Source organism: Fulmarus glacialis, unplaced genomic scaffold, assembly GCF_000690835.1.
Source record: "Fulmarus glacialis isolate BGI_N327 unplaced genomic scaffold, ASM69083v1 scaffold20312, whole genome shotgun sequence".
Lineage (NCBI taxonomy): Eukaryota > Metazoa > Chordata > Aves > Procellariiformes > Procellariidae > Fulmarus > Fulmarus glacialis.
In genome coordinates this window covers 8,743-17,984 of record NW_009197439.1, presented here as the reverse complement: position 1 = coordinate 17,984, position 9,242 = coordinate 8,743, and positions in this window count along the sequence as shown.

The window sequence follows — 9,242 nt, the reverse complement described above, 5'->3', positions numbered from 1 at the left end:
AGTAAAAACTGTAGACAGTTAAAATGAAAATCTATTGGGCATGTATCTAGGTGCAACTTAGACATTATTTCTACTTGCAATGGAATTTCTGAGGCAAAGCATCTTAGATCTTGACTGAAAAGCTCCAGACAGTTTGAAGGTTTTGCTGGAATGTGCTGTTCTGCCTTAGCAGGGTGATAGCAGAATGGGGAGTGGGAGAGAAAGGCACTCCAGTGCTCAGACAGATTGGAGGAAATGAAAAAGCAATTCAGCAGAGCCCCACGTCCAAACCTAAAGATGCTCCTGATGAAAGGAAGGAATTTCTTTGTTGAGTGAGGTCAACCTATTATTTGGCAGTGTTTGGAACAATGAATTTTAATTTAAAGTGGATTTAAATTAAGAGTAGGAGGAAATAGCTTCCTGTCCTTTCTCACAGAGAGGAGATTCAGCTCCAGTGTTATACTGAGAATTCCTACTTCCATTTCAATCCACTTTAACTTTTCAAGTAGTTCAAGAAGTATAGAAAGGGAAGAAGCCTTGGGACATTTACAAACTACTGGATAAAGACGCAAGAAATGAATTAATTTGGGGAAATATGACAGAAAACCTTAGCTCCTGCTACAATAGCAAGAAAACCATCCATAGTAGTAAAATATTTGTTCCCAATTACCATTGCTGGAACTGTGTGCTACTGAACAGAGTATAATCATCATCCCAGGACTACAGTAGGTTTCTGCTACCTTTGATGCATAGAACCAATTTAGGGAGTCTTCTGGCGTTTATGATGGCCTAAACTTATTTTATTTATTAACCAAAAATGTACCTATGTTTCTAATTGGTGCAGCCATAAGACTTACACAATGTTTGTAGTTTCTGTAGCTCCCAAATTCCTTTTCCATTAGATTTAAAGGATTTATTTATTTGTAATATATTAGTAATGAAATTCAAAATGAAGCAGAATATCTTTTAAAAGTTATTTGAACTTCACAACTATGTGTGTTGTTGCATGGCCTGCCTATAGAAGCTGGTGAGATTCCTCAAGGGTAACTGATGAGAGTGGACCAGGGCCAGACTTAGCAAAGCCTTTTTGAATTCTTGATGTTCTTTTCCTGAAACATGTGGTATATAATAAAATGGAAAGTTTTGAATGGAAAGTAAAATCCCATCACGTTTGGAGAGCTGAGGTTTTGAAGTGAGGAAATACCAGTAGTATGATCAAAAGGTTGTTTTCTGGAAAAAGGAAGAGGTATTTCTACTAGAACAGAAAATATTTGGAATTGAGTTTCAGTAAGATGCAAGAACTGATTGATGAGTTTGGAATTGTTTTTTAAGCTAAGTTACATGATTATTTATCAAATGTTATTTAGTGATTTATTTTTTGATCTTATGTAGTGAACTATCACCTTTTTTTAAAAAAAAAAGGTGAAAGTCATTCAAAAGGTCGAAAAATTGCATTTTTAAAAGATGTTTTTTAAAATTATATTTCTTTTTTTGGAGTCCTAGTGCAGCTAAACTCTATTAATCTATTGTTTTAAGAATGTTTTTGTGTCAGTTACCAGGATATAAATGATATGGTTATAGTAACATTCCAGAAACAGAATTCTGCCTGCTAAACTGAAAATTACAAAACTTTATAAAGTATCAGTACAGAATTTTGTTGTTATTATTAAGAATGGTTTCCCCAACAAAGATATTTTTATTGATAGTTTTTCCATTGGGTAAGGATCTAACACTAGCTGGCTTACTGACATTTCTCACACTTCTAAATGATTCTTTAATATTAAAGCTGCTTCAGTTAGGCTCTTTGAACCAGACTCTCTGTTCCGGCACATCTTACATTATGGAACATTTACAGATTTTCCTACTTGTGCATGTATTGGAACATAAATTCACTGAATGTTATTTGCAAGTTATTAAGTGGTTTAAGTCCATATCCTTTTGGATGGTGTGGTGGACCAGACTGAAGTGTGTGGTTAATTAATTTGGAAAGGATAAATGCGTAAGTATAGCCAGCAAATTATTTGATGCTGTTTAAATGGCAACATTAGAATACCCATCAGGGTGATAAAAACAGTGGCTTGAAATAGACTTTGTTCTTGTCACTACTAAGGGGCAATTTCACTCTCAATTCTGAGTGTTGGAACTTCCTATTTGCACAAGCCATGCAGGGGAAGGATTCAGCCTCGATCATTCTACTGATTTCTGTTTCAAGGCAGAGAGGTGTTTTTTTATTTTGCTTAGAATTTATGCCACAAGTCTTACAAAAATTTGCATGTTGCTTATATTAGAAATCTCTGTTAGGGCGCATCATGACAAATTTCAGTGACCATATTGTTAGACATGAATGGAATTTGTTTGCGGTACAAAACACTACGTGATTTCCTTCCCTGGAAAGGTTAGTTTTGTTTTGGAGTCACAAAGTTTGCCAACTTGATCATGTCTTTAGATGCAGAGGTTCGGCCCTGTTCTGCATCTCTGCTACTTTCTGAGTTACTGATTTCTTACTGTAACAGCCCGTGTCTTTGGCTCTTCAGGGACATCACTCTGCACTCGCACTCCTGTTCCGTCACTTCAAGTGCTTTTTAGAATTTGTTGCATGTTCTCACTAGGCAACCCCCCTGTGGAAAGTCATAGTCAGCTACTAGTAAAGCTTGTTATTAACAAAGTATCTTCCTTAATTTTCATCTCACTGGGTATTAGCTGTGCAGGATCACTAGGCTTCTCAGGTTTAATGTTATGTGGGATGTCTTATTTGCTATTGATTAGGCTTTTTCAGTGAGGATTCTCAACCTTTGGCTTCTCACTTTCAGTGCGTTAACAGGCTGTTACAATCAGTCTTTCAGCTGTCCCAGTCTTAATGGAGTTTTGTTTCAAGTCTGAAGGCTACATATAAAGGCTTAAAGGATGATTCTGCTGGAAAAGTGTCTTGAAAGGAGAGATATGTGGGCCTGTTTTGATAGAGGAAAAGGCTTTTGCTTGCTTTTTAACAAAGAAATAGCAACATGCAAAACAGTATTTTTGAAAGACATTAAAAACAATTTTGAAGTTCATATACTTCCTCTGCTGTAGTGTAGTTTAGTTTATAGTGGCTTATGGGACAGAGAGGGATATTTAGCACTACATTCATTGCCAGGGACAAAATGCCTATACATGTGTCCTTCGTTAATCTTCCATCTCTCTTGTTATCCTAGCACAGCAGCTGTCTGGAGCACCATTTCCTATGCAGGTTCCTGTATGTAATGCAGAAGAACAGGAGTCTACATAGGGCCTAAAGGTGTTACTATTATTAAGGATAATATCGACTCCAAAACTACAGGTGTGTTCTCATTTCTTTTCCGTGTGTCTGTGATATCAAATAGTCCCAAGAAGGGAACAGAACTGTATTAAATTCTTTCTTAGTTGCATGAAATTATTGTTTTGTGCCACACTTTGTATGTCAGCAGCACGATATGTGCAACTAGGCTAGATCTTCCAAATGACAAGAGACTGAGCTTATTCCTAAAGAGACAGAGAAACTCTTACTTAATTAGATGTCATGCACATCTAGAACCCTTGCTGACGGATATGTAATTTCAGCTGATGTGGGAAAAGACAAGAAAAAAAGACAAGAATATTGCCTTTTTAGCTGCAGTTTGTATGATCATACCAGATACATCTGTGTTCTCTTTTCCATTTGTTTCTGGGCTCTGCCAGGGGACCCCTGGAAATTTCCCTGAACTACATGTCAGGTGTTGACAGAAGGTTTGCTAATTTTGCTAGCCTGCCATGCTAAACACTAATTTTAGTAATTTAACACACTGTCATTTGGTAGAAGCTTCTTGATTGAAGCAAGTAGCTTCTTGATTTTCTTCTTAATACTAAGTATATATGAGGTTCATGTTTGATATCTCTAAAAATCTTTCTGTAATGATGATTGTGGCCATGGGACGAAACAATAGGAGGTTGCAGTATCCAAACCCCTAAATTATGTTTGAGTGCTGTAGATTAACTGTCCTGTTAACAGCTTTGTCTCTCTGGTTTCATTTATTTTATGAAACCACAACATCTATGGAGAAGAATTGAGTTAAAATGTTTCTGATATGTTTGCTGTCTTTCTGAATAATGAATTGAACTTTAATATATTAAATACAAAATAGTAATAAATTACAATAGCACAATTTCTTACAGAGTTTTTATTAAGATCAAAACTTATTTGTTCAGACTAGATTTATATAAATAAATCACAGTACATTTTTACCTGTGTTTAGAAGATTGTAATACATATTATAAAATTAAGAATTTTTTTGTCCCTCAAACCATCACTGCGAAATGAATCATGCATTATTTCTACTAAACAAACAAAATGCCCACCTAATTGAGAGAGCCTTGATACAGGTGTGGCAGCACTCTCCAAAATTAGACATGAAACATAGAGATACAAGGACTATTTATTGAACAAGAAATAATAAAGCATAGTACAAAGTTCATGTGTTATTAAAAACAAAAGTATACCAAAACAACACACCTCTCTTCACGCACCTTTGCAATGGGTATTAAAAATGACAGCTGGCCAGCATGCAACTGAGTAAAACATTCCAGTTTTACAATGTCTACATTTGAGCAAAAGAAGGAGGAACTAAAAAAGCCAGACAAAACAAACAAACAAACGAACAGCCCAGATGCTTACAAGTCCTCATGTCATCTTCCCCTCTGTGCCATGTGTGCTGTGTTCGGTCAGCAGCTGAGGTATGTCCTGATGATACCTTTCCTGAATAGGGTCCATCACGGCCATCTGGATTAGTGCACTTTATGGACCTTCAAGGAGATGGAGGTCCTTTCAGAGAACTGCAGGACCCTGGAGAACTTCCAGCTGTAGTTCCTTGCCCAACCCACTACATTAGAAATTAACTGTAAACACAGCTCTTGAAACTACTCAGCCCTGAATGTGCAGTGCCTTTGCAAGATAATGCACACCCTGCACAGCTTGGTTCACATATTGTAAGGCTGTCACTTCAGAACAGAATTATGGTTGCGAGCAAGGCCTTGCACTAATTGCAGCGAGACTCAAGGTGACACCATTACGAAGTCTGCTCTGCTGCCATTTTTCCCAGCACAGAGGGCTTCTATTAAATTCTACAGTATTGTGGATTACTTTCTCTACATGCTTCTTTCCTTGCAGATAAGAAAGCCATTGTTTTCTCACTTGATACTGAGATGTAACCATTTGACAATGCACTGTTTTAAAGGGAAAAAAGCATTTAATTGATGACACTTTAGATTGTGTCACCTAGTCTATGTTTTTTTACTTCTTTCTGTTCAAACAAAATGCATTAACAGTAATTTCAGATAGATTTCTAATTGGGTAAAACAAATTTTCCCACTGAATTTCCAGTCCTCTTTCTCTCTTCCTGTTTATTGTTTGCTACTTTTAAACTAAAAGAGAGTTTGCAGTTGTTTTTTTTTTAATGGCAAATAGGTCCCCTCAGTGCTCTAATGTTGCCAAGTGATAAACATGTAAATAAATCTCTTGTACCTCTGACGTTGGGTGCTCATGTTAATATAGCTACATATCATGTTTGGTGTTTAAAAACACACAAATGAAACCAAACCGAACAAAAAAAACAAAGAACAAAAACAACCAAAAAACCCCCCAACAACTATTCCCAAGCCAAGAAGGGTGGACTCTAAAATAGCCTCTTATTTTTCATTCTTTTGTGTTGCTCTTTGCTGTTGTCTCATTTTGGATGGAACCAGTTCCCCTACTAGTAGTTAAATTGGACCTCTATATAACAAGTTTCTCATATGTACCGTTTTGCTGTTTTATGGATCCGCTGGCATAGAAAGGTGAAGTGTGCATTGACTGGTAGGAACAGTTTGAGCACTGGGTCTTTTACACTACATTTTTGCTTTCTGTTCTGATAGCCCCTGCTTCCCCAGATTGAGATGCATGATAATCCACTGACAGGATTATTTACAGGGAAAAATGAAACAAAAGAGAACAGAAATGTTTTCAATGTCTTGTGATTTCAGTGGAAACAGATAAAGAAATGTTTAAGCATTCAGCTGCAGAAGGGTTGTGCTGTGAGTATTTTGGTATGGGAATATCACACAGCTGCCCATTATATTCTGCCTCAGTGTCAGTAGCTTGGAAGGCTTTCCCATTGACACTCACTGCTTTTTCATAAAACAACATCTGAAATGGAAAACTAAAAGTAACAGTTTGATAGCACATTGTTAATGAGTGAAGTGGGATTAAAATCTTGCTAAGATGCATTTCTAAGGGATTTCCTTTTCTATTTTAGAATTATGATACTTGTCATACAGCATAATTATGCATTCTCAAGAAATAAGAAAACAAATGAGGGTTGCAGATTGAAAATATTCTTGTGAGATTTCTACTAATTTACCTCTGAGAATCATAACTCAGAAAATAAAGACTGAACAGTATTGGGATCATAGTTTTCTCTAGGTTTCCAGGTGATTTTGTAGCAGTAGATTCCCTGTTCCTTCCAATGTGCTTTTGTATTATTGTACTACAGTCCAAAGACAGCAGCAGTGTACTGGCCCACCAGAACAACAACATGAAAATATTTCAGGTCTAGGGAATAGCATTGGTTAAGTGGAGCATAAAGGTGAAGAGTGAAGTATCCAAATACAGAAAATACTATCATTCCATATATGCACTGCTATGATAAGGCAGATATTTGTAAAAAGCACATAGTAATGCCACAGCCTGACAGTTTGCAAGTCATGAGTCAGCAAGAATTAGGAGAATTTAATAAAAAATTTGGTTTTCTTCCTCATTCATCCCTAAGCTTTTGAAGTGTGCTGGATTCCACTTTAAATGCTCACTGAACAGAGATTTCTTTTTTTTTTTTTCTTAATAGAACTGTGTTCAAAATCGTTCTCTTGATGCCAGACCCTTGAGCGTTAAATAAACTGAGTATGGTAATAAAATAAAAAACACTGGCAATTATAATGATACTACTTTTCAGTTGATGCCCCTTTGAGTTGTTAGAGACAAATCTTAGAAAGGCTTCTGCCCTCTTCCATGGACCTAAAATGAGCCTGCTGCATAGGTGTTTTCCTTTTTACGGAAGCTACTGTTGCTAACATTGCAGTGGGAAAGCGTGCAGCTGCCTGCTCTGCATTCCAGGCAGGGATGCATGTATAATGATTTGTCCAGGAAATCAAAGAACTCTACTCCAAAGGAACAGGTCCTCCTTCTTTGCTCATGTACATCTCCCCATGTTGGCTTCCAGGAGATGGGCCTGAGTAAAGATGGGCCTGAAGTGAGGATCATGCATGAACAGATATGAACATTGTATTGTATCACTGGCCTGCTGATATAAAGCTTCAGTTGAAAGTGTAGTGAAATAGTTTTGCCAGGGCAAATTCACACCTGTATTTTTCGTTCTTCTGGAAATGTCCAGTTACCCATTTGAAATGTTGCTTGGGCAGGTTTTGAAGAGTTGTTTAGATTGCCAGGGGTATCCTTATATGTGGTAGCTGCTATTCTCCATAGCATGGCATGAGATTTTTGAAAACCACTGTACTTACAGGACTTCTGCTTTATAGCTGCAGCACACATTTACAACAGATCCAAGATTTCCTGCAAGTGCCAAGCTGTGCTTTACCATTAGCAATTCTGATTTTCTGGAAGATCCTCAACTGATAAGTTATAAATTAATTTTTCAGATTTTGGATCAAAATTTCAAATATTTTCTTCAATCTGTGCATGCATATTTGTTTCAGCAAAATTGCAAACCCAAAATGCTTGGTGAGCATTCAACACATACAAGATATGAAGCAATGTGTGTGCACATAAACTTATCTGAACTACATATAAACTCAAGGGCTCCCTATCTGTAAGTATGTAGCAGGCAACTAGATTGTATAAAATACCCATACTTTGCATTTGCATTTTTAAAATAAAAATCCCCGTGTAAAAACTTGAATCAAATTCTCTCTAGAAAAGTTTGAAGGAAGAGAGAACTCCATGCATGGCTAAATAGGTGGCAAAAATTTATCCCAGGGGCCTTTGTTCCACCGGGGCATATATTGCATTATGTGAAAGAGTTTAGTGCTTTGATTTTTATTTTTTTTAATGGTCAGAATTTGTCAGCATTTACAATATACCACCACGTAAGATAGCCCTGTTAATTGTACTACAAATAATAAAGACTTCATAGGCACTATGTATTTGGAACAGCATTTTTAAATGACATTGCAGGGGGGTGTGCACATGCACGCACATGTGTGTGCTTGTGTGTATGATAAACCATAGCCACCTGTGATATGCTTCCAACTATTTGCAGTGTCATGGACACAACTAAGAAACACTGACCAGAAAACAATCTACAAAGGCTGAGGGCTAACAGCCTCCATGTTATACAGACGGTTATCTTCTTTCTAAAAGAACATACTGTCATTACAAATACCATATGTATCTTGTTCTCACCCAACAGAACTTTTTTTCAGTTTCTCAGATTTGAAGGATTTCTGCAAAGAACCATAATAATTTCTTTTCGTGTAAGGTGAAAGGAGGCACCAACTGAGACTGAGGATGCAACTTGTCATCAAAAAATAAATGTCTGATGACAATAATTATAGAAAAAAAAATATTTAGAAAGCTATCCATTCACAATACTTCACCTTTTTTTGCAAATACAAGAACCATATTTGTTGCTGCTTCCCGTATTTGTTGGTTTTCATTGCTATCATGTTGTTTCTAAAACCTGGGTTATTCTAATGAACAGAAATTATGACCTGAATTTGGGTAATGCTTATGACCACACAAATAATCTATTAGTAGCAATAGTGTCAGCTGGAGAATTAATGCTACAAGTGGATAACATTACGCTACTTGAAACCAATAGCTCATCAAACAGTAGAAGACTGAGGGTCCTATTCAGCAAATATTCAGGGTCCTATGGCTGTGGCCACTGAGGTTCCAGAAGCTCTCGCTGAGTCTAATCCTGATTCAGGAACCAAAATGATATGCTGTGTATATATTTCTCTGCACAGCCTGGATGCGCTGGACACCCTCCCCCACTTGATTCCTGGGAAGGAAAAAAATATGTCTCTGTTTAGCTCAGTGACGTGAAAAGCAATCCACAGTAATGAAATCTAAAGAAGTTAGCCAGGCATGTATGAAAAGAACAGGATGCCTGTAAAAAGGGAAGAGCTGTCAAAACCTAATTGTGGGCTCTGGCTGCAATAAAATTTATCAAAGAGGGAAGACAGGTTGGACATAAGGATGTAGACAACTTTGGCTAAGAGAC